General features: G+C 38.9%; 1 pseudogene; it reads left to right on the forward strand.

The window, feature by feature from the left end:
- The window catches only part of LOC127478575 (chondroitin sulfate proteoglycan 4-like), a 37,925-nt pseudogene extending 13,468 nt beyond the window's left edge, over positions 1 to 24,457 (forward strand).
- The last annotated feature ends 2,634 nt before the right edge of the window (positions 24,458 to 27,091 follow it).

Raw genomic sequence — 27,091 nt, forward strand, 5'->3', positions numbered from 1 at the left:
TCACATATATTTAGTACGTGTCTGCTCAAAGTATTGTATTGTTTTGGGAGCCGTGCAACTCAATTAAGGAATGCCATTTTAGTTGGGTAGACAGTCCCAGGGTTAAAAGTGAAAAATTCAGCAGAGAATTATAGTATTTCTCCTGTTTCCATTTGAATAATTTTGGGATATTTCCCTAAATTTAAGGTTGTTCATGAAAACAGTTCTCCATCTGAGATTGTGTTCACAGTAAGAAAGCTTCCAGTACATGGATACATTCAGAAGTTTTCCTTGGAAGAAAGTTATCTCAGTTTTGACCAAAGGCCAGTTTTGAGCTTCACACAGCAAGATGTCGACGAGGGCAAAGTCCAGTATGTGCAGACAGTTTCTAACCAACTAGAGGACCGTTTTTTTCTGGATGTGACCAACGGTGTCCAAACAGTGAGTGGAATAGAGATCTCTGTAGACATCATCCCCAGAATCATTCCACTGGAAGTTCAGAACTTCACAGTAATTGAAGGGGGCTCGAAAGCCCTGGTGGAAGACTATCTAAAAATTTCTAGTAGACATTTTGTAGGACTCAGCTGTGAATTCATTTTAACTGAGCAACCAAAACATGGGTATGTTGAAAACTCTCATGTTCCTGGAATAAAGTTAACCACATTTACCAGAAAACAGGTAACACATTTAGATTCGCTTTACTGTAATCATGATGGATTCTTTGTATTGCTGAAAGCTGTGGGGTTTTGTGGGAGGCGGTGAGATGCATGAGTTTGAGCTTTATTCTGGCCTTGAGCCCAGCATCTTTATGCAGTTTCTAGCTGGTCATTTGGAGTGGGGAGGGAGAGTACCTTGTATTGAACCACATCACTTCCTCGTGTGCTTCTGTGATAAGCGCAGTGGATTGATGGGCCACTCATTCTCAGGCAGCATTGTAGATACTCTGGAAATGTAGGATGACATAAGGCTGTGGGTACATTTTGAAAAGACTGGAAGATATGGTGTGTAAATTGAACAAGGAAGAAAGTGGAAAACAAGTAATTTTTTTAGGTCATGTCTTTGCTCCAAGGCAGCGAGTATATGCATGATATACTGATTTTCAGTCTTTTAGCTCCAAGAAACAAAATAGTATCATAAGTCACCATTTACTAACATAAGCATAAATAAAGTCTTAGAAATCATAAAATGTTCGTGCAATAAATACAGAGGGGCATGATTAGACTTGAGTATTTTTCAATGTGAGATATATTTTCTTCTAGCCTCCTTAGTTTTTCAGCTTGTTGTATTTTTCAGGTGGAACAAGAATTAATCTACTATGTTCATGATGACAGTGAAGAACTGATGGACAGTTTTACTGTGATAGTAAATAACATGGAGTTGTGGAAACAAAGTTTGCCCCAAACTGTATTTGTAACTTACTGCAGTAAATGATGAAGCTCCTGTTATAAAAGTTAACAAAATTCTTCAGGTATGTTAGTCAATATTTTGAAGTCTTAAAATTATTTCTATTATTTTTGATGCCATTTGATGCACCTTCATTAACTGAGTATTAGATTTGTCTCTGGTGGGATAGTCAATATAATAAATAGCAGTCCTGGGATTTAGAGAAATTAATGCTAATGAAAGGAGGCAGTACAGGCAGTACATGGCTAATTTGTGTTAGGAAGATTCTAGTCATCATGGAGAACATTTTCTGCTGTTCTAATATAAAGTTTATCTAGAAGGCTGACTGAGCGTTCTTTTAATCTTAAAGTTCCATGAAGTGTTTTGGACTGACCTAGGGCTTGTAGGAGTGAATGGCTGACACCTGGATCACTGTTATGTTTTAGTGTTGTTTGCTAGGGTATCTTGAGGGCTGTTAATGAACATGTAACTTAGAAAAGTGCCAAGAGTAGTGATGATGAGAATGCCTTCCTACCCTGTGCCTATTGGGTATTTCTTGTACAAAACATGAATGTTCTCTTCTTTAAAAGTTGCAAATAATACAATGCAGTCTATGCAAATCTGGGGTGTTACAGGTCATCAAAATATTGGTGCAGGCACTGAAGGTATTCCTGTGTGATACTGTAAGCTAAAAAACCAACATGTTAACTTGTTTCTAACTCGGCCTCCCCCCCAAAAAAAATCCTGAAGAAAATGTTAAAATTGTTTACTAATGCTACATTTTGCTCTTAATAGCTGAGTTTTTAATCTATTGATATTTGAAAAAAAATCTACAACAACTATTACTTCAATTTCAGTCCATTTTCAGATTAATTAATTAATTAATTAAGCTATATCATTGTTATTTTTTTGCGTTATGGTGGCACTCAGTAACCAGAAACAATTTATTACAGGCACTGTGCCCATGAAGCCCCCATTTCCAATCTGAAATCTGATGAGTAAAAACAAATTAAGTGACTCAGAAAAGCAGAATGAAAGGAATTTGGATCACCTAATGAACCAGTGGTCACAGTAAACCCACCTGAGAGATAGCAAGAGAAAGAAAATACTTAGGAATAGGTTTGAAAGAAGCTAAAACAGGGTATTTTGAGATGATCATAACGCTGTTATGTATTTAGCCTTTTCACATGAGAAAAGATTTTTAATCAGCAGTAGTGGTATTGCACAACTTTGCAATGACAGCAGGTAGTCTGTTATAATCTGCCCACAATGAAGACACCCTGCCTTGTGCAGACACTGCTGGGCAGAGGGGCAGACTCCCTTTACAAGCATTTGAGTAATACAGAGCAAAAACTTTCCTGGTTGAAGTAATTACATGTACTGTGCAGACATCAGCACAGCATGCAGTAATGTTTAGTCACAGGGAAAAAGGCAATATGTCCAGTCAGACTTTTCAGTCTCCATTCTGGTGCATTACTGGCATTGAACTTCAGCCTTAATAAAACGAAGGCTATGCAGTGCATGGCAATGCAGCTTATGGATTTTTCTGAAAATATCTGTAAGTGTAAGCTTCCCAAGAACAATGATAACTGGGGAGGCTGTTTGCTTACCCAGAACAAGGATGCTGCCTTTGTACCTGTGATTATGCTAGTCAAGCACATGCTGTTGAGAAATAATCTTTGGTTTTAACCAATATGCACACATATGGTGGATTCGTATGCAGTCTAAAACAAAGCTGTCAGTCAGGTTATATACTGGGAGGAATACCCTGAGATGATTCTTCCTCAAATCAAACTTGCACATCCCAAATAAGTGGGAGAAAATGGTTGAGATGAGATAGGCATTCCTGTGTAGGGTGATAGTTGCTGACCCCAAGTTCTAGCCAAGCAGTTTGTGCTCCTCAAGGGCATTGCTAGTGGTGGCTGCTGAGTAATAGACTGTTGCTTTTAAAAATGCGGTAGCTCTTTCATATATTTTGTGGGGTTGGGAATGTATAAAATGAGGAACCAGTACTGTGAAAACTAAAGTCCAGATGAACCGTTTGAGTTGACTGAAGTTCAGCCCCTCAGAAATTTTGCAGGTTACAGTATAAAGAGTTAGAAAGCAGTGCTATTGTTGGCATCTGTTAAGAAATAGCTTCTGTGAAGAGCTGCATTATATAGCAGCCATGATGTTGGTGTGGATATATGGAAGTTAATTTTGGCCTTTGTCATGGGCTTCTGGCCAAATGCCAGAAACTGTTGGTCATGTGCACATATGCTGAACGAGTCCAACTCTAGCTCCCCCACTTCAGAGGCATCTATAACATCCTTTCTTCAAACAACCTTGTCTGTTGTTACCAAGGTTGTGAATACCATGAAGGTTATGAACACTATGGAGTTTGTGTGACAGACAACCAAACATTTTGGGAATTGTTTCTGTTTTTTCTCTAGGAAGTGAAAGCAAGTGAAGGTTTTGAGTGGGGTTTAGTGGCTTTCTTTTGTTTATTTGTTTTGATTTGTTTGTTTGCTTTTCCTTGACTAAGAATTTATGACATAATGTATGAGATACAGAAAGTTTCATAGTCCTGAGAGCTTCTGTAACGTATGGTGGTAATCCTTGCATTTCTTTTAAAGCCTTTCCATTGGAACAAATTCATGAGGGGTATGTTTACTTAGAAACTTATATTATCAGCATTTTAGGTATAATTTCCTAAAGTTTCCACACTTTCTATGGACATTTTTTTTCTGTGTTGGGAATGGGTAAGGGAAATAGGATGTTTTAAAGAAAATTACCATCCTGGCATTACTTGCTGCATTTATGTATGTGTTTAAAGATATTTGTAGGTAGCAATACTATGAAATGACTGTATCCTCCTGTGGTAGTTTGGTCTAGGCCTTCCTTGGTGACCAGTTTGTAGCCAAGGAAGTGCCCAGATTTACCCAGTATTCCCTATGATTTTTACATAAGCTGGGCTATAAGAAGAAAGGAGGAGAGGCCTTCGGTCTCTTTCCTTCCGGCGACTTGGAGGTGCAGGTTCCCTGCTGTTGGGTCTGTCTGTGAGGCCTGGTAGGGCCTTGCCGACCTTGGGAGACGGAGGTTGCTGGCGGTCGTTCCAGGGCGACTTTCTGTTGTCCCAAGGAGAGTAGTGAGATAGTTTTTTAGCCAGTTCTTTTAGTTGCTAGATCTCGGGCTACTGATTGGGATGTATATATATATTTTGTTCTGGTTTTGTTCCTTTTCCCTTCCCCCTTCCCTTTCCCTTGTGAAATTGTACATATATTTCAATTGTATATAACTGTAATATAAGTGTAAATATATTTATATATATTGTTTTAGCTGTCTCTCTCTCGTTTCGGTTTTCTTGGTTGTTTTTTTCTCACTATTCTCCCTGAAGTTTGGGGGGGGGACGGGGACTTCTTGTGGTAAGGTTTGGAGACTAGGCAGGGAGCCAGCTTCAAACCATATCACTCCCTTTTGCCACAAGAGGGCTATATTTTCCTACAATTAGGTTTAAAAAAACCCTAATTTGTTGTTTTCTCTAAGTCACTCTCTAAAGTGTTAAAATGGCTATAAATATAGAGTTTCTGGTAAGATATGTGGCATGCAAGGAGATACTGATGAGCCAAATGCTGTAAGTAGAGCAGAATAAATTATTTCCCATTGGCAAGGTCATGAACCTTTTTTGGACCATGGCTGTGGGATGTGTTAGGCACATGCAAAACTAGTGTAGTGCTACATCCTGGAAGTTCAGATACAGTTCTTATGGTGTTCTTCAAGGACATCTTGATCCCAGATATGGAAAATAAGATTCTTGTACATTTCTTGGTGTACTGTCAGTGTTTGCTTCCCTGCTGCTCTTTTCAGCTGTTAGATCTCCTTTCATTCCTCAAGGATCATGTTGCAGGTCATGTTTACTACTTAAAAAGCATTGTGTGTTAATGTGCTAGAAAAATGGAATTAAATACTGGCATTATAGAAAAAACACTTTTTTCTATAATTAGAAATTACAGTTCTTTTTTCCTTTAGTAAGGAAAAAATTTGAAACTTAATAAGTAATTTGTAGTAACATCCATAGTAATTTCTTATATTTTTGCATATTCTATGTCACCTTTTATTTTCTGTGTAGAATAATCTATGTCTATCTCGTATTGGCCTCATAAGCCACCAGCGTGCCTGTAACAAATGTGGATAGAGCCTTCCTAAATCTTCGTTCGCGAAGCCCAGCCATGATGATGAATCTACATGAGTGCTAGTGAGATGAGGGTCTCGATACAAAACCTGTGACACTGATATGCATATTTGATGCCACTCACTAAGTCACCCTTTAGGATTAGTTATCATCCTGTGTATTCATAGGTGTCATTCCTTATCAAAATTTGGTATTAGTAATTACATTGCAGAGAAATATATATTTCAAGGGAGAAAATAGCTATTTGCTGGTTGCAAGATATTTTCTGTTATAAACTTATTGTTCAAACTTTTTTCCTACTTATAAAAAAAACATTTAATTTCATTTTAGTATCTCTTTATCCATGGCACATATTCTGTGACACAATGTAGACTGAAATCTTTCCTCTATTGAAGTATAGTGGCAAAAACCCCAGTGCCTTTAAAGGGTTTTCTTCCATGGTTTTTATTAAAAAGTAAAATTAATACTTAGGGAAAAATCTGTGATTGCTGATTTTGGTTTTGGCAGAGGTAGAATGACCTTTGTCAAAGGTCATTCTTCAGGCATTTGGTGCGATGTTACTACCAGATATTTATTAAGTGTACTAAGACCTTAGGAAGACAGGAAGGGATGATGCAGTGTGTATTTTGAAGCTCAAGCTGAGATATTTAAAGGCTTAGGCTTTTAAGATTGTATCTCTGATATAAATTCTGCATGGAAATAATTGATATTGACATATTGAATATTTAAGAATTTAATTTCATATTGAGATAAATATGTATTTTTCTTCGTTAGCACTTTTGTCTGTAATGCCAAATAAATACAGGAGAGATGAAGAATAAAATGAGCTGTTGCTTATTCTTTCCAAACAAGGAATTAACCAGTAAGATACAGATAGATGAAACTCAGAAAGCAGTCCTTTCTGCAGTTTCTCCATGTCTTCAGCTAAAAAACGAAGAAGCAATTCATACAATCCTCATTGCATCACAGAATGTTAAGGGACCTTAAAGACCTTCTAGTCTCAACCTCCCCTGTCATGGGCAGGGACACCCCCCAGTAGCCCAGGTTGCTCAAGGCTTTATCCAACCTGGCCTTGAACACTTCCAGAGATGGGACATCCACAACTTCCCCAGGCAACCTGTTCCAGTATCCCCCCACCCTGACAAGTAAAGAATTTCTTCCTAATATTTAACCTAAATTTCCCCTCTTTCAGTTTGTATCCATTAGTCCTTGTCCTGTCACTACAGTTCCTGTCGAAGAGTCCCTCTCCGGCTTCCTTTTAGGCCCTCTTCAGATACTGGAAGGTGCAATGAGGTCTCCACACAACCTTCTCTTCTCCAGGCTGAACAGCTCCAACTTCCTCAGCTGTCTTCGCAGGGGAGGTGCCCCAGTCCCCTTATCAACTTTGTGGCCCTCCTCTGAACTTGCACCAACAGATTATTTATTAGAATGAGGTAATGGTATTTATACCATCTTTCTAAAATAGCTATTTAGCTATTTTGTCTGGAATCATGACCTTACTAGGTGCTAAGCAGCTATTGGAGGTGTTGGTTCTTTCATCTCCCACTGAACTGAGCAGCTCTGTGGGTTGTTTGGTGCACTATAAAAGGGTCTTTAGTGCATGTTGTTAGGAGGAAATAATGCACCTACAACAAATGTTCCATTTGTATTAAAGTTTTTGCTGTCCCCAGGCTGTTTTTCTTATATCTTTTATGCTGGTGAAAGTAGAGCATATTGAATGCCTTGCCTGCTGTGAAGTACATGACACTAATATTCATGTGTGTGTGTTGGAAAGTAGCTCCTTGACTCAGCTATCATAATACAATTTTTGTTATGTTTGTTAGGGTTTGCATGGTGCCTGACAAATAGAGCACTTCTGCTGCAGCTCACTGAAACTCAGACTGGTGCAGGATGTATGTGCTTGTACTGTTCCAAGGTCTCGTATTTTGAAATCCATTTGCCAACATTAACTGTTCTGATCTGTGATCAGAGATTTGGATGGACAGTAAGGAAACTTGCCATAGCTACTAGTGTAGCAAATCTTTTTTCTAGTCATTCTTTTTCTTTGAGTTATGTATCATCCATCCCTGTCCCCTTCCCATCCCCCCTATTTTCTTTTGTATGCATTTTCTTTATTTATTTTTATTATTTTGTTTTCCTAGGTCTGGGTGGGTTCCATCATAGAAATAACTATTGATGATCTCTGTGCAGAAGACAAGGATTCCTCACCATCAGAATTGGTGTATTCCATTACTCCACCTAGCAATGGGCACTTGGCTCTGAAGTCTTCTCCAAACAAGAGCATCCTTAGTTTTACCCAGGCTCATATAACTGAAGGGCATCTGGTATTTGTACACAATGGTATGTGATTTCACAAATACCATGCCTGCTACCAAAATACTGTTCCTATTCACTATACTTGTGTTTTTAATCCGTTACAGATGCCATTGTAATGTCACAAAGATTTCAGAGACTATTTACATGATCTCACAAACTAAAAAGAGAAGGGTCCGATGCCTACTTAAATGTGTGCCTACTGGGAAACCTTTGTGTACTGGTGCTTTATTTAATAGCAGCCTTCTTTCTGAAAGCAGTTTTGCAGTAAGGAAATGTTGCCGTGCAGCTTTCAGAGATATGAAATCCAGGGTTTTGACTATTGTGATTGAAAATCTCCTGAAGCCTTTCTGTCTCACTACAGTGCAGAACTATTCATGGACCAGCAGTCTCACAGACACCTGCCATGATGTGGTGGTGATGGATGATCAAGCTGTGATGTGATGTCAACATGCCTTTCAGGCTGTGAAGGAATTCAGCTTTAAACATAGACTCTTTGTGCCAGTGGCCAGAGCTAGAGATTGGGTTTATTGTGCATTTGAGAGAATGTGTGGGGAATAAAAGAAGTCAGGGCAGCTTCATGCATCCTTGAGTGGTAGTGCTGGGAAGCCACATCCCAACAGGGTTCCATGCAGAGGAAGAGGTGGGTATTTTATATGGTGCTTATTTCCTGCTCCAGCTCTATTACCGTGTTACCTCAGCTGAAAGAAGAAACTTGTTCTACAGAAGGAATAAACCATTTTTTTTAGGATGGAGATAGAAGAGGTACAGCGCTGTCTTGCCAGCCCCAAGGCAGGCTGGAATTCCAGTACTCCCTTGGCTGCAGCAGTTACTCCAGATCTGTGTTGTGTCTTCATGAGGTTGATGTGCTCTGACTTATGATGCACTGTCTGGCAGAGTGTGTATATGTTACTGAAGTTGCTTTACAAGCAGTTGCTGGTGAGCTATAAGAATCCTGCTCAAATAATTTGCCCAGGAAATTAAAGGTCAAGGGCATGACAAAAGTGAGCCAAGCTGTTTAAATTGTTCTGAGGGAGACTTTGACATATAAAAACCCTTATGGTGGTAGGACAGTGGAAGTCTCAGTGTGTGGAAATCAGTTCCCTTCTGTGTTCCTGAAAGAGCACATGCATATCTGTAGTCTTAGGGAGTGAATCTTGATTAATAAAAGTGAAAAGAACAGAAAATTTCGTTTTCAAGTGAGTGGGAGTGTGGCTTGTATAGTAATTTTATAACATAAAATTGCCCAGGTTATATGTCAGGTCTTGCAGCTGCTCTATCTCTTGCCATCTGCTCAGCCTCATGGCCTCCAGTGCTTCAGAAAGGACTCTGAATATTTTACTTCTTTTCCTTTCTCTGTCAGTGATTTTCTTTGCTCTCTCATCTTGAACTGTTGCTAGAAATTTATTTGTTACTCTCATTTTCTTGCTCCCAGCCTTGTCCTGTGGCCTTTCCTTGTGTTCTGTTGTCATTCAGATTGTTTGTTCTGAAGTTGTAATGTCTTTTCAGTGCAACTTTTACAACCCTATTTTTGGTGTCATTTTTATTGCTTCTGATCAGGTGTGTCTTTGAAAATTAATTGATAAAGTAATTGATAAAGTAATAAATGCTCCACCCAAGCAGAAGTTCGAGATGTAGTTATGTTCCTGACTGCCAATGATAAAACATCTGGGTCAATCAGGCAGTTGACCTGCATTAGCCAAAAAAGCAAATGAGGCTATGTAAGCCGGTTATTTTTTTTTTCTAACCTAGTGCAAATACTAGACTCCTTGATGCCTTTTTAAATAAGCAGCTTCTTCATTTATATCAGGAGAAAACATCAGAGAATAAAAACTGTTAAAATAAAAACTATATGACATGATCTTCCAGAACTGCTTCATTGTCTGGCTGGATATAAGAGCCAGGGGTGTTGTTAACTTAGGGATGTTGTTAACTATAATCTCAGAACCCACATTTGATTCTTCTGATATGTTAATTTGTAGTTAGGCAAGGTGTTCTGATCTTCACATGCAAGCACCCTCTGGCTTTCAGGATCTATATTCTTTTAGCAGTATCTTGTGGCTAAACTGGGCAAAGCAAATAGAAGAGCATGGTAACTCTTTGCAACAGCTAATGTTTCAATCTCTCTACCTAACTGAACAGTCTGGGAAGCCTCTGCTTGAAGCAGTCAGTCAGTACTGAGAGATGTATTTTTACAGGAATCCACTCAGACTCCTGGAGGTATTTTGCTATTGCTCGTGCCCAAGTATGTAAAGATCCTAAGATTAAAGGCAAAAATGTGCATTTATTATGAGTGCACATAACCTCTGAAATATTTTAAGCTGTGACAACATACATACTTCAGCAAAGCTGAAGCGCAGCAAAGAGGAAAAGGAAAAAACCCGAGGGTTGATACAGACTTTTAAACATAAAACAAAAGGAAAGAACATTCTAGTTACTTTCCCCTCCAGTTCCTTCTTTGGCAAAAGGTGACTGCTTAAGTGCTTTGGACCGTCCTAAGCTATAAAAGAAGTTGGAAATCTAGAAGTCATTGTTTCCCCAAGTTTAACTTGGTTTCAGCTCCACTGGGTCATTAAAGAAAGAGACGAAGGGGGCCTGCTCTTCGTGATTTACATCTCAGGGATGTTGGCCTGCACTGTAAACAGCAGCCAGTAGTTCTTCCTTGGTGTTAACTGCATAATCAATTTATTTAATTCTAATTAAGATGCAAAGGTTCTGATCAAAAGTTGCTGTCAGGATGACTTTGGATATATATTGTTAAGGAAACTTTCCAGTCTACTCCATTCAGGAGTCACTCAGGCAGTCACAGTTATACCACAGGAGACCAAGGCCCTTTCACAGTGGACTGTTGCAGTGACCCAACAGGTACCCTGCTTGACTCCCTACACACACTGCTCACCCTACACACACCACTCACACAGTCAGATTAGGTTTCCTTACCAGTTCAATCCCAGGTTTCCCATAGCAGAGTCTCAGGCACCTGTTCCTTAATATAATTTAATCATGGTGCAATAACAGAATAACAGCTCAAGCTGGGAGTCTCTGAGGTGGGACCCTGAACAAAGACCCCTGGGCTGTTATACCCTCACGGTCTAAGCACAAAGGAAGTCTGGGGTTCTTGGCTCCTCTTGTTTCTCTGTGTCCAGCTGGGCCACAGGTCCTGTGCCCTTTGTTGTGCAAAGGGTGGGCAGTTCATGGCCTCTTGCCTGGGGCCCTCTTGCCTGGGAATCCTGCCATCCAGAGCTCAATCTGTAGCTGGCACTGCAGCTGCACACTGAGCTACCTGCACCAAATATATTCCTGAATAATATTTCACTGCAGCCAAGAGCAAAAGGTGTCCAAAAGTATGCTTGTGTTTTGTGTGACAGAGTAATACAAGAATAAATTTATGATTTTCTTTTCTACAGGAGCAATGTCTGGAGGTTTCAACTTTCGGGTGACAGATGGTTTGAACTTTGCACCTCAACAGATTTTTAGCATCACAGCACATACACTGGTCATTAGCCTTGAAGAGAACAAAGGACTCGGAGTCTTTCCAGGTCTGTTTTTCAAGATTATGATGATTTTATCCAGTTGAAAATATTGCATAATATAGAGTTATTTGTCAGATACCTAACTGACTAAACTATGGAAAACTGTACCTGAGAACATCTATCTGTATGATTTTGAAAAGAAGGGTTATGTTTTCTCAAACAACATACTACTTTTTTGCTTTGTAGTCTAACTTTTTGATATGCTTGGAGTCAATAGAAAATGACAGTGAAATATACAAGCACAGTGTGACAATAGTACTGTCTTCCTAAGCTCTGAATAATCCCCATTCAGATTTGTTAAAAGGCTCTCTATTATATTCAGACATTTAGAAGTGTCCTAGATGGTTGTGATATTGATTGGTAAAAGCAGAATGGAGCTTGTGTCTGTCAGATTCTGAATAGCACATGTAAACTCTGCAGATTGCTAATTCACTTTTTTATTGTTTAAGATGAGTTATGGAGAGACTCACTGATGAATCAGGACTGAAAACTTTGGTTCATATTGGTGCATTTGTAACTAGTTGTATCAGCAGCTAAGTATTTTTTAAATGAAGTCGTACTACTGCAGGAATTGATGTAAGAGGGTCTCACCAGAACCATTTGCTCCTTGACACTGGCAAGAGTAGTCCCTGCCTGAGGTAGTAATCTAACATTAATTGCAGGATTAAAGGAGTAATAGGTTAGTTTTCTCTGAGCAATGTCTTGCATCACACTTTTGTCTATGCTGCCTTTTTCTTTTCTCTGAATACAGTCTGTAGAGTCAGAGAGAGATGTCGAATTGGCAATGTTCTAGAGGTATTAATCTGTACCTTGATTTATTAATTGGATACAGAAGAGGAGCACTTTATCTTCTTAAACTTCCCAGTTATAAGCTTGCATAAACAAAGGTTTGCCATGAAAGCCACTTAAACACAGGCAACAAAAAATGAGATTGTAGCAGCGTGATCTTCTAATTCAGTCAATATAAATGGGATTCACATAAATCCACTTACAAAGCTTATTACCATGCAATATTGGTATGAAAGGTTGCCTTGGGCACAAGGATTTACAGAAGTTCTATCTTAAGACAATGATAATTGTAAGAGAAGCATGCAAGATACTTCCATAGAATGCAAAGTCTCTAGACTGTCAATCAGTTCTTCATTTTGCAAAATACAGTATTTCTTTCAGCACTGCACATTGTATTAATCTAAGATTACAGTTTTTCCTGAATTTTCACTTACTTTGGGTGAGCAAAATTCCTTTTAGGTGTTAAAAAGTTTTACTAGCTTTTTCACCTGTTCTCTTTATGATATTTTTAAAGGACATTCTGGAGCTGTGTGGGTTTCAGCTGTACTTGGCTGTCATGAAATGACTAATAAAACAGTGCTGGTGCCAAATGGTTAATATAAATTAAAACAACCAGTGTCCTGTTGTATTTTATAGCACTGCAGAATGAAAGTTAATTTCGAGGCAACTTGAGAATCCTTCTCTCTGGGGTGGTAAAAATTGAATTAATTGTGAGGAATTTACCATGTCTTCTTGATTGGGTGTAAACTATTCTCTCAAGTGTATTGTTCTGCAGTTTTATAAGAGCATGTACTGCTGTCTTTTGTTGTGTTGGGTATACCAGATTTGTTTACATAATTTATTGATTTTTTTCTGTTTAACAGGAGCTTGTTTTATCAGTGTGCCAGCAAATTGTCTGTGAGATACATGAGTTTTTTCACGTGTATCCTGGATATCTGCAATGTGGGGATTTGCTCTCTTCAGGGAAGCAATTGCTCAAAGAAGGAATGAGCTGAGTTTCTCTCTGAAAAGGAGGGGCAGCCTGACTTTTAGTTATTTGGAAACAGAGCTGTCTAATCAGTCCATAGATGAGATGATTCATAACTCTCTACCAGTGATAGGCAGAATGCTCATGCCAAAGCATTTTCCAAATCTTAAATGTAAAAATGTGTAACAAAATTATTATGTACCAACTTTATGCTGTTGCACTCTAGTTGTATGGATAAGTTTGGCTCTACTTGGCATCACCTGTCCTTATTGTGTGTCTTCCTCCTCTCTGTTCCTTTGGGTTGGGTTGTCTTTGTGACCTCTCTGCTTCTGTATTTGGGAACACACAGGCAGTGTTCTCACTTCACTTTCCTTCACCCAGTTTGTTGGGTGGGTGAAGACTAGAGGAGAACTACTGTGGGTGCTGGAGAAGGTTCTCAACTCTCAGGACAGGAGTGAGTAAAGGAGAACGTTATGTTTGGGGGAGGATCCTATTTTACAGGAGAACATGATAGATTTGGTGTCTGTGGCCCTAGGCTATATTTCAGCCTGTGCTGAGCAGTGAAGTGAGGTCAGGTCTATGAGGAAGGAAAAGGGTTTTGTGACAGACATGCTTGGCCCTGCACTGTGGTGGTGGTGGTGTGATAACCTGGTATGATTATGAAAAATTGAAGCACTAACTTTCATCTCTACAGAGTGACCATGTTTTAGAGTTACTCTGTCCTACTCTGTTAAGGCAATGAGGCCTGATTTACATAAGTAGCAGGTTACTGATAAACAACTGCATTTTCAGATTTATGTGGTCTGATTAACTGCAGCTCTAAGTTGTAAATTTCTGACCACATCTACTGTATTCACAAGGTCATGCTTCCCTCCCTGACTGTCATACAGAAAAGGGAAAAGAAGAGAGAGAAAGAGAAGGAAGCTTTCTTGAATTAGATACAGTGTGGGAGAATTTTTCTACACCTGAGGGACAGTTTCACTTTTCAAAACAGTATGAACACAGAGAGATATGGGAAGGTAAAAATGGGAAAACAGACAGAGCCAGAAGATCTTATTTTGTTATAACAACTCTCCTTCAAAGTAGTTGTGATTTGAACCATGGCACAGCTGCAGGTAAACCTGATGTTACTAATGGCTTGCAAAGCATTCCCTTTCCTCTGAATATTGTAGCATATATATGTTATTTTGTGTTATTCCTGTATAAACATTATGGTTTATTGAAGGTGGATTGATAATTCAGACTTCAAGGATGTATACTGCTAGTATCTGAAATTATGTATTGAAATCTACAAAAGCTTGTTGCTTAAGAAAAAAGAAAATGTGAAAGAAGTGGGGATATAGGGAGAATAGGGTTATCAGAATCTATTGCTCCTCCAAAATTATCACTGAATGTGACTTTTAGTGCGCTGACTGTATACCTTGAAAGTGCTTCAAAAAAAGCCAAATAAAACTTATTTTTTTCTTTTAGGAAATTACTAAGTGTGGTTTCGTCACACCTATCTCAAAAATTGTCTTGGTTTGACTAAATGCCAGAAAGCTCCTAATAATCTTTTTCATTTTTAAGCCAGAATTTAGTAACTTTAGTTAGGTTAGTGCGGTGTTACGTATCAAAAGGATTTTTTTACCTCTTAATAAATAATGCATTATTTCAGTTCAGGCTGTCATTTCTGTTATATGATGTTCTTCCTAATTTGTTTAATTCAGTATTGATGTTTTAATTTCATTTAATGAAAATAATATTTCATATTGATAAAGAGTGCTTCATGTTTCCATTAATAATTGTCTTTTGTTTATGTGTTTGCTGAAAACTTTACTGTGTTGAGGCTTCTCCCTGCCAAATCATCCTGTCTTCTGTAGCAACTGGGAATACCCAAAACACTGGAGTCTGAATTCAGTTCTAGACATGTCATGTAGGAACAGAGCTTCTTATACATGCTCTGTTCCTTACTTTGGGTTGTTTTTGCAGAAGCTAATGTTTAGCGATTACATGTGCTGAAGAGTACTGCATTTTTTACATTTGTAAGACAGAGATACATCCTACTAATGGCCTTTTTGATTGAAAAAAGAGTTGCAACTAGAAGGTAACTAGAAAAAGAGTAAGCCTGCTGATCTTATAAAACATTATTAAAAGGCTAAGTAGAATGCCTGGGTGAGAGTGTGAGTTGTGCATACAAAACTTAACCTTTTGTAAAATTGCTCTTGTAAATATGTGTTTCCTATAATTGACACTCTTTTAGGTTCCAGGAAACCTATTTCACAACATGATCTTAAAGCTGTAACCAATGATGTGATCAGTGCAGGAAACAGAAGTATAACTTTTATGATTGTAACTTTCCCAAAGCTTGGAAGGCTGATCAGAGTAAATTCTGATGATACCACTCAGGAAATTCTCAGTTTTACGCAGTCTATGGTAAGCATTTACTCTGTAATAACTAATTAAGGGGTATATTGTTACTTCAAACGGCATCTCAGTTGCTTATTCTTTGTCTGATTCCATTTATATCTGTTAAGTAATCAGGCATATGTGATCCATCAGTGCAACCATCCAGATTTGCTATGTCACCAAATATCTGGCATCTGGTAATGAATGCAAGGGCAGCCTTTGTTCCTCTCTGCTTGGATACTAGCAGGGTCTTGGCAATTCCCACTGTTTTGCTTGTAATAGTATTTGTCAAGAAAAGTTGTTCTGGTGCCATTAACCAGCAGGCAGAGGTTGGAAGCCTTTAGTTTCTGGCAGAAGAGGCAACCTTTTGCTCTATGAAAAGTCTGTACTCTGAAAGTATCATATTCATTTTATCTGTACACAGTTATGTGCGTCCCCAAGAGGACTTTTATTGACGTGATTGGCTGTGACACTAAGTGTTTAAAGTATCTTACCTGTAATATAGATTCTCATACTGAATGAAACATGGCAGCTTATGTAACTTGATAGAAATGTTCTTCTGCAACAGAAATTACTTATGTCTGTGTGCAGAATCTGAATATGACCATGTCCTCTGCATTAAGTTATTCTCAGAAAATCAAAGTGAGGGAGACAAAAGGGGGTCAATCTTCTGACTTTGCTCGTGGAAAAACCTATATTTACGGAATTTAAAACTGGCTGTTTGATTCAATGTATGAAGAAATGAGAAAATGAGAAATTGAAACTTGATAGGTAAAACCTGGAAAAAAGGTTGACATTTTTATTAGTTATCATCAAACTTTCAAACAACCTGACCGAGGACTGTGATGGAATGAATCTCCACTTGGACTTTATAAAGCAAAATGAACACAGAATGGTTCTCATAAAACCACGTACTAATCCCATGATGTTACTGGTCTTGTTACAATAGATGCTGAGTTTTGTCTTAAGTTATTAAAGAGATGAACTATATGATGCTGCTGCTCCCTTCTGATCCCAAAATGTATGATTTTTTATGAGCATTAAATGAAAAAGTTAAGCATGTTAGACAGAAAATCTTTCAGTTAAGGTTTTGGAGTTTCACTCTTTTTGCCTATGGATATGATCTTTATGTATGTTTATTAGACAGTGCCATGTCAGAACATGCCAGTTATTTCTCTGTAGCTTTAGTTTTTACTAATGTATAGCTAAATTTCCTTTGAACTCTGTAAATTGTGTAAGGATTTGAGCTATAATAATATGTATGCTTTTCTTGTCTCTTGGAGATATTTCTATTGGCCATTTTAATTTCAAACAAGTAGAGCTAAGTGACTGCTTACAGGTAGAATTAAGGTATCCAAACCTATTGCTTGCTATTGATGCTGGTAGAGAATGAGGTATGAGGGAGAGAAAAGGTATCTAAATAAATTTTCAGTCTAGTGTGTTGTAGCACATGGAGTTAAAATATCAGTTAAAAAATTACATTGTTGTTACAAACATTGTACATTCTCCATGTAATGGAGATTAAGACATTCAGTTTCTGTTTAGTAATAAGAAGCTTGTAAATCTGATTGGAACTGAAAATATTTTGCATTAGATTAGTACTTTGGGTTTTCATACTCTTCATTCTGTGTTGAGGAACTTCAGATTTCACTTCATAAAAGTACTATGTTTTGCTGTGGTGCTGAACTCTTCCTGTGCCCTGTGGTTTATTGCTTTGTTGCCAGAGGGAGAAAAAAAAAGGACTGAAATCACTATTGCATTTCAAGGCATTTTTTCTTGAACAGTTGTTGTTTGGGAATATAAGAAAATTGTTTGCACATTAAACACTCTTGAATAACACAAAGTTTTTCAACATGATATTTGCTTTTTTTTTTCTCTCCCAACTTGAAGTCCTAGAGGTTTTGGAAAGTTACCCTGAATCAATGTATCCTTTTGATATAATTTTTTTTCCTATAATAGCCATTAAAAATAAAATTAGTATAGGGAAGGCGCAAACCTGAAGATGTGCATATAGGATTTTATCACATCAGTCTGACTTTTTTAGAGAAAAAGCAGGATGGTTTCGAGGCTGCTGAGAAACCCGACCTTGAAAGCTCAGTTTCCCTAGTGATCTCAAAGGGGGCTGTTGCAATAATTTCAGTATTAGAACTCTGTATTCACACCTCAGACTCTAAACTGCTAAAATGCGTCTGTGATAGCAGCAGGGAGCTTTTTGTTTTCTTTTTTCACATCTTTCAAACCTATGTGATAGAAACGTGTGCTCATGAGTCCCGTCAGACTGTTTGAGGGCTGTGAGGAGTGTGTTACAATAGTAAACTCAGAACCAACGCCATCTCAGACAGGGATCTCTGTGGCAATTACAAACTAACACATGCAGGCCAGGTTAGCAGTTGCCTGGAATTTGCCAAGGATTTAATAGGTATGACTGTCTTCTCTCCAGGCTAGTGAATAAATTAGCAAGCAGACCAGATGCTGAATCTACTAGAGTGTTCTAATCTTGCTGTTATTAGGAATTCTGTTGCAGTTACAGTGTATTATGGTATTGATCTTAAAATTCATGTATAGTTCCTGTTGATGAGAAATAGTCTGAAAATACTACCTTTCACTTTGGGTTTTAGAGAGATAAATGTTTTTATGTTGTGTGTGCGTTTGTTTTTCTGAAGATTTACTTCTGTGTCTTGATTACTCACAGTGGACTGATAGGATTCTCTTGAGTATGATGATCTACAAGGTCAGTGCAGGCACATGTAGGACAAAACAGGTTTCTTCCTGTTTCTTAGGAATCCCCTTCTTGCTGTGATGTATAAATTTCCCACTAAGTAATTTCATCAGCTCTTTGCTTATACTTGAGATTATATTTCAATTGTCGTTACACTCCCTTCTGGTTTTCTTAGTCTCTTACCAAGTATCTTTGGCTGTTCCCGGGAAATACCTGCATCAAAGTCCTTTTCAGTCCTTCATTCTTTCATATGCTTTTTCAGGACAATGAGTCCAGACTTGCTAGTGTCCTTGTAAAGAAAAACCTTAGACATATGACACTCTGATTCACTAAAGATACAGTCCAACTGAGCTTATGATCACCGTTACCATTGCTAGTTTGAAATAGGTTTCTCAGTGTTATATATCTCTGCTCTTCACATAAGGCTCTTACTAAGCATTCATGCCCAGTAACATTTTGCCTACTTTCAGGTAAGCTTATCTGGCAACACAGAGTCCATTTTAAGAAAAAGAGAAGTGCAAGATAATCTCAGTGTAAGTTATGTACAGGCTGGATCAGTGGGATAAGGCCAATGGTATGAGGTTCAGCGAGGCCAAGTGCCAAGTCGAGACCCTGGGTCACAAGAACCTCAGGCAGCACAACCTCAGGTTGGGGCAGAGTGGCTGCCCTGTGGAAAAGGACCTGGGGATGCTGGTCAACAGCAGCTGAACATGAGCCAGCAGTGTGCCCAGGTGGCCAAGAAGGCCAGTGGCATCCTGGCTTGGATCAGCAATAGTGTGGCCAGCAGGACCAGAGCAGTGACAGTCCCCCTGTACTGGGCACTGGTAAGGCCACACCTCAAATCCTGTGTCCAGTTCTGAGCCAGTCACTACAAGAAAGACATTGAGGTGCTGGAACGTGTCCAGAGAAGGGCAACAGAGCTGGGGAAGAGTCTGGACCACAAGTCCTACTAGGAGTGCCTGAGGGAACTGAGGGTGTTTATCTGGAGAAAAGGAGGCTCAGGGGGCACCTGAAAAGGAGGGTCAGGGGGAATCTTATTGCTCTCTACAACTACCTGAAAGGCGGTTGTAGTCAGGTGAGGATCGGCTTCTTTGCCTAAGTAACAAGCTATAGGATGAGAGGAAATGCCCTGAGGTTGTGCCAGGGCACATTTAGCTGGAATATTAGGAAATATTTCTTCATGTGAAGGGTGATCTAACATTGAACCAGGCCAGGGAAGTGATTGAATCACCAACCTGGAGATTTTAAAAGATGTGTAGGTCTGGCACTTGGGGACGTGGTTTAGTAGTGGACTTGTCAGTGCTGGGTTAACGGTTGGACTTGATCTTAGAGGTCTTTTCCAACCTAAACAATTCTGGAAGTTCCATATATGCTGTGCATGGACTAAGGTGCAAAGACCTCTTTGAACAATGTTCTCAAGATATTTTTTTTCTGTCCTTAACAGTCCTCTGGTTAAAGTCATTTTCCTCTTACACCTGTGACTTTCCTTTATCCAAACCAGGTTGATGAAGGTGTGATCATGTACGAACACTTACATGCTGAGTTAGCTGGCTGGAGTGCAGAAGATTTCTTTATATTTACTGTCTCCTCTCCACCATCAGCTCTGGACCTCCAGGTGTTCCATATTGTCATTTCATATGAAATTACCAGAGATGATCGGAATAGTCGTCTTCTAGCAAATACAGGTAAAAATGCTGTACTGTTTGGGCTCCAAATTGTTTTGGGTCTGTCAGGGTTCCATTGAAGAACTGAGGAAAAACAAAGGCTCCTTTCTCTTCAGTAAGCAATAAACAGAATACTTCTGACACAGTGTAATGTAGATAGTAGCTTGGAAAGCCACATCACTACATCTTTAGAAATGAGATTAACTACCTATGTTTGATGATTCCTACTGCTGTAGAGAATATTCTCTATTTTCTATAATTGTAGGTGAAAACACTCAAGTTTCGACACACTGATATTTCTTTAATTTTAGTATATGCATCAGTAGAAAATCTGGTCTCTTATGTGTGACTGTATTTTAAAAGTAGTGGTAATACATTTTGAGTTATGACATATAGAAATCAAGGATACTATGAAGGAGAAAATTTTCTGAGCATCATCAGTGTTTGATATCTGATTTCTGAAGTATTGCAACTGTAAAATTGCCAATTACTAAGATTCTCTTTTCCTTTCTGCCAGGTGCCACAGTCCAGGAAGGAGGCAGAGTATTGATCAATAAAACAAATTTAGATGCTTCAAATCTGTTGATTAAACTACCTGACATACAGCGCTCCATGTATGAAGTCTGGTATCAGGTTGTTTCTTTCCCCCAACATGGCATGATTGTTGTTGGAGAAAGAAACATTACCAAAGTAAAACCTAATTTCTCCCAATACGTACTGAACGAATTTGGAATTGTGTATGTACATAATAATTCTGAATCACTTAATGACAGTTTTGCTTTTGCTGTTTGGTTAAACCTAAAGAGCGAGTCTGCAACAAAGCCCCTTAGTGAAGTTTTAGAGGAGATGTTTAATATCACTGTTTTTCCAGTGAATGACCGATCTCCAGAACTCAAGACTACAAGGCTGCACTTGAAAGTCCTGCAAGGAGATATGTTAGTGCTGGGGTCAGAGAACCTGAAAGTTGAAGACTTAGATAATGCCCCAGCTGAGCTCAAATATACCATTGTTAGCAACCACAATAATGGTTATTTAGTAATGAAAAGCAATCTCAGTATCTCTATAAAAGATTTCACACAAGCTGATGTTGACAGTGGTAACATTTGGTATGTACAGGATGGAAGTTCGTCTTCTGGGGTGTTTTGTTTCAGTGTGACTGACGGTAAACATCGCCCTTTATACAAACTGTTCAGTCTTGAAGTCATACCAATTGTTCTTGTCCTAGTCAGACTTACCAATGTTGTACTTCCACAGGGCCAGACATCTGTCACTATTACTAATGTTCAGCTTTCAGCTGTCACAAATAGAAAAAGCACTAACATTATGTATGAAATAACTCAGCCACTCAAATACGGGCACCTGATGATTGGAAATAAGCAGGTTACTAAATTTGAGCAGGCAGATTTGTACTCAGGAAGGCTCTCCTACCACCTGTCAAATCTCACTGCATCCGAAGAAGTACTGAAGTTCATGCTTTTCACTGCAGAAGGCAATCTAACAGGACAAGTGCTGAACATCACAGTGAAGCCTTTAGTACAAGTAGTACCTGATCTGCAGATTTCAAATGGAGTGGCTTATAAATTTGGAAGCAGTGACCTGGATGCATCTGAGCTAGCTAATTTGACAAATAGTAATCCTAGATTTGAAGTGATAGTGCCCCCCTCACATGGAAAGATTGTAAAGAAAAAGTTTGTGAGCGATGCAGTGTTTGAAGACATTCAGACATTCACCCAGGCTGACATCGACGGTGGTGTTCTGCTTCTAGACATAGATACAAATATGACGGGCATTGATCTGCTAAATGACTCATTTACATTTATACTCAGGGCAGATGCTGTGCAACCTGCTGTTGGCTGTTTTCAGTATTCCATTGTGCCACACAATCCTCCACTTGTGCAGGGTTTTACGAGAGAAGTGCCTTTTGTAACCAGCATGACTACTTTAAAGGTTCATACTACCTCAAAGTATGAGGCACCAGCTTCCTCACAGGAGGAAGAGCCTGCAGTAGCACCACGGAAGCCTGAATCAACTAAGTGACCAGGGCAGAATCACTGGGAATATATCTACATGAGAAAGGCCCATTGCTAAATCTGGCAATGAGAACAAGTGTATCTGAGGAGATAAAGACTACAAGCCAGGTTAATGCCAAGAGTCCCAGAGAACAAGGGGGTGAAAGCAGCAATGCTTGGTACATCATTATCCCTCTGGTCCTGGTGTCTGTGCTACTCATTGTTGCTGTTACTTTTGTGTGCATTTTGTTAATGTGCCAGAAGAAAGAGAAGACGAAATCACTTGTCAAAAGTCAAGCAGATGCAATCCTCAGTAGTCCAGGTCGGTGTCTGGAATGGAGCTTGACTGTACCTGCTGTTACAGTGACTCCTCTTCTGAAGGGTGCTGAGAGAAGTACAGCATCAACATTCATGGCAGTAAGACATGGGTAGCTGCTTCCTGCAGTGGTTTCTCCAACTATAGAAAGGCCTCTGCAAAACAGCATTTTAAATCTTGATCCTGAAGTCATCCAATATTGTCGGAAAACAAACCCAACTTTGAAGCACAATCAGTACTGGGTGTAGTTACTCCAGTTTTGGTCATGCTAATTGATGTAGTATGGAACAGAGAATATACGTTGTTGACATATAATTTGTTCTTTATACACTCATTTATTATAGGTCAAATGATGCACTAGATGAAATCTAAATACCTGTGAAATAATAATAATAAAAAAAATCTTAGTGATTACAGTGGCCATAAAAGAAGATTTCCAGCTAGTACATCAGCAAAGTTCTCACTTAATTCAGTGCAGAATTTGGCCTCATGTATTTTGAGTGCATTCTATGTATGCACTATTTTTTATTTTCCATGACAGGTAAAATGGAATGTTCTATCATGGATTATATATTTTTAATAGAATTACTTTTTTCCGAAGAAGTAATTTTTTATAAACGTCTTGTATTCCTTCCTGAACCATAACTTGTATTCGAAGAACTTTAAACTGTTCCAATAGGTAATTGCTATGGTGCTAATCTCAATAATATAATTTTGACCTGAAGGCTGTTCAGAGGCCAGTACTGAAGAAACAAAGCTGTGATTATTTTGACGGGTGTTCATCCAGGTCACTGAACTGGAAATCCGGAATTCAACTCAGCAACAATAGTACAGTACTGAATAAGGATTCTGGTAAAATGCTGTGAGATGTTGTTTGTTCTTTTGATTTCTTTTTCCTTATTTGATACTGAACTCTAGCCTTTAGTGTCTGCAGGCTGGCAAAATACATCTGTGACCCGTAATCCACATGCCAAAAACCGTGTATCTGCCAGCCAGCCTGTCTGCTGAATTATCTTCAGGCTTAGGTTATGTCTGGATGTGCATATCAAAATTTCCTACTCCTGGCAAAGGGGTTAATTCTGCTTTCAGTGAAGCAAACGTAACTTTCTCTGGAGTTTGTGTATTCAAGCAGATGACAGTAGAATTAAGTCCTGTGCTGCATATTGTCATGTGTCATGGAGCTACTGATAGAAACAATCCTGTGAGGTAGCATGTGTCCTATTTTGAAGTTTCACAATTTACCCTTCATCTCCCAGAACACTGAACACATATGCCTTACACGCTACGAACAGAGTATTACCTACTTACTAACTTTGCTCTGGTGATAAAATAGTTTCTGTTCAAAGGGAATATTCTAGCATTTTTGGAAATCCAAGCTCTACAGTGATATGCAGCCTCCAGTTAAGGTCCAGTTTTTCTTCCACAGAGGACAAATGACAAAATTCCTGTTGACTTCAAAGAATGAACTGAATAAACTCAAGGGAATGGTGTTGTGATCATAACAAGTTTCTTACTACCACTCAAATCCTCATCTATTTTCTACCTCTATATTGTTACAGCTTCCAGATAGCTTCTTTGTAAAAACACTGTTCTCAGCACTCTCAGGACTGCACTCGCTCAGTTAACACTGGAATACCTTTTTTATTTAGGCCTACGTACTGTCATTTTCACTTTTATACAATGGATTTATGGATCTCAAGAGCCTTGGTGCTATTCATTTCATGCTGCTTTGTTTTGGATGATTTTTTATTGTTGATGATTAGGTATGTTTCTGTAATTTATATATTTCAATTATGGGAAATTTTTACCTACAAGGAGGGCCAGACTTAAACTCCATACTGCTGTGTTCTGATAACTAAACACAGGAGCACTGGGGATAGTCCCTCTCATTTTTACCACCTCTGCCATGTTCAGCCATGATCGCGGTGCATTTTTAAGCAATACATTTTTCAGAGCCCACTTCAAGGAGAGTAGCTCGTCACCAGAAAATATGCAAGCCATCTCTTCAGCTGGTCAAGTTGTTAGGGCACCAGAGACTAAAGATATGAACCCTTTATGTGCTCAAACTAAAATGTATTTGAACACCAAGGTTTTTTGTCTGTCATTACCATATTTTCCCTGATGGCAGCATGTGAATTCAAGTAACTGATCAGTGTAAAAGGCTCGGGATGTTCATGTGTCTCTTATGGACCACTGTAGATCTGCATTGTGGACTTTCCTGCTTTTCCACTCTGGCACTGTTTTGAGGTGGTGTTGTCAGCCATCACAGAGGCAACCCAGCATCCTTTGCGGAGGTACAGCTGTATGTCTTTTGCCATTTCCTGAGACCTCTTCTACTAATACCAAGCAGACAGCAGCTTCCTCCAGATCCCAGCTGTCAGCTGCAGGCTGCCTCCAATGCCTTCTGGACAGTAGCAGCAACCTGATCCCTTTACACCTTCTCCAAGGCCACACTCCAAGGAGGAATAAAGAATTGTAATCCTGACGCTTTCCTGCCACCTAATGAAGCCTGCCCCACATTGCTCTACCACTGAGACTGTCCTGTTAACAGCAAGAGGTCTCATGCTCCAATTCTGACCAGGAGATCAAGTGGTGTGCCTACAGTTTGGTACAGTTTGGACAATGCAGAAAGCTCCTGGAGTCTGGTGACAAAATGCACACTGCTGACTTGTGACAGGCTGAACAAAAATATGAAAGTGAAATGCATGCTTCATGAGATTTTAATAAAGATATTGGTGTAAGGACAGGTGTGCCCAGATCGGGATGCGTAGTAGAGATGGAGCATGGGGCTTCTGTATTGCTGGCAATGTAAAAGTGAGACCATGACATAATAGTGACAAAGTCAAAGCACCTGCAATGCGATTAGAACTCCACAACTGGGCATTCCTGAGTTTGAGACTTGCATGCTCTGAGCAAGGAATCCTATATGAAAACCTCAGAAAAGGTGATAGAATTTGTGCAGGCTCTTTTGGCTTTAGCATAAGGGGATGAAGTCTTACTCACTGTTTCCAAAATGGCTTTGGCTGACAACAGATGTTCATTTCAAGTAGATCAGGAATTATGGGATTGAATCTTGAGCATTTGGCTCAATTTTTAAAACATTGAGGGTTTTTTCCAATTTTGTTTTTTGTTTGTTTTTAATTGTTAAAATCAGCCTAAACACCTAATTCATCAGAGTAGTGTGCAAGCATTCATTTTTCTCCCTCAGCTGTTGCTACTGTGAGGCAGCTGTGCCAAAATGGCTACCATATTATGCAATGTTTTAATGAAAACTGTGTATGGATGTGAGCTTATTGTGTCAGTGATTACTTGGTTTAATGCAAAATGCAGAGGTAATATTGTAGCTGATTACTACATATGAATTTTGCTTTAATATCCCACCCTGAATCCCTATTTAAAAAAAAAAAAGTAAAAAATCTGATTACAATAATGTAAACTTTCTCTGTGGATGGTACAGAGTAATCTTTGCCAGAGGACAGTCTACGTTGTTCACACACAGATGTTTTATATAGATGAGAGAAGTCAGTCCTGGCTTAGCTAGAAGTCCAGCTTTGAGATGGTACAGTCTAGCTAGGATGAATCACATACTGGGTTTCCTAAATTACTATCAATCTAGAAAACTCAAAAAACCCCCGCATTTTGTGCTTATGGATTCTTTTGTGATTCTAGGAACCTACGTAGTTAACGGTCAGGATCTGGTTTGAATATTTTGGTTGTTTCACTTGACCTTGAAGTTATATGTTTTATTTAGTGAAGATGAGGTTTGTGAAGGATTCCCTTTTTTACCAAATGGAGTTCTAAACTGCAACATGGAAGTCCCTTGAAAACATATATTAAATCAGTAAACTGTTTTGTTTATAATCTACACAGTTAAGTTTTTATGCTTTCTTTAAAGACCTGTGCAATGCTGTGTCACAACAGTGAAGAGACAGAACAGGATCCCTGTGCCAGTAACAGCATTCTTCTGAGTTTTATGATGTTTATTTTTTAAATTGCACATATGCTGGGATGGCTGTTTTGCCGTGCCCAGTGCAACACAATGTGTATGGCTAGAAAAGGAGAGACCTCTCATTTTGCGTCTAACCTGGCCATGTCCAGCGCTTGAATGAAAGTAACATGAGAATAAATACATTGATTTGAACTTGCTCAAACAGGACTGCACTGGGCTAATTTCAGGAAGATTTTCTGTTATTTAGCTGCACATGATTGGAAGATTTTAAAATATCACATTCTTAACTGTTAATACATCAGTGGTGTTTAGTCTTTGATTTTTCACTTGATCAAAAGTATGCACTTACTCCAGCCTCACACCAAATGCATTGTTCAACCTGATTTTTTTTTCTTAATCAGAACTCAGGTGCTTCGTAGTTGTTCCTGTAACTTGAGGTAAGGAACTTTCTCTTGATACATCAGAAATGCTGGTGGCCTGTGGGAGCAGCTTCCCCTGCACCATGACTCAGCATCCTGAGCGCAGAAATCTGTCTCAGCAGTAACGAGTCTAGTTCCCCTCCTACAGCTCAGAAAATGTTGGTTTGGGAAGAAGATAAAATAGGACAGAAATGGTCATAAACCTCTTATGGTTTTCCTTTTATTAAAATATTAGTAAGGGCCAGCTACACCTTTCCCTGCAGTATCCTATTACTCCCTACTACAGGGCCAAATCCAGAGTGAAGGTACTTACGTGTCCTTAGCTATAGGCTTCCATCCTGCCTGCACTGTTTTTTTCAATCAGTCCTTGTGATGCTATGTTGAAGTACATTCTGTGAATATTTTTAAATGGGCTGAAAATAATTGTCCTGGCATATTCAATGGAAACTGTATTAATTTATCTTCACCCGTTTCAAGCTAAATAATTCCTGCTAG

This window comes from Manacus candei, unplaced genomic scaffold, assembly GCF_025592945.1.
Source record: "Manacus candei isolate 608988 ecotype Guabito, Panama unplaced genomic scaffold, ASM2559294v1 h1tg000061l, whole genome shotgun sequence".
Lineage (NCBI taxonomy): Eukaryota > Metazoa > Chordata > Aves > Passeriformes > Pipridae > Manacus > Manacus candei.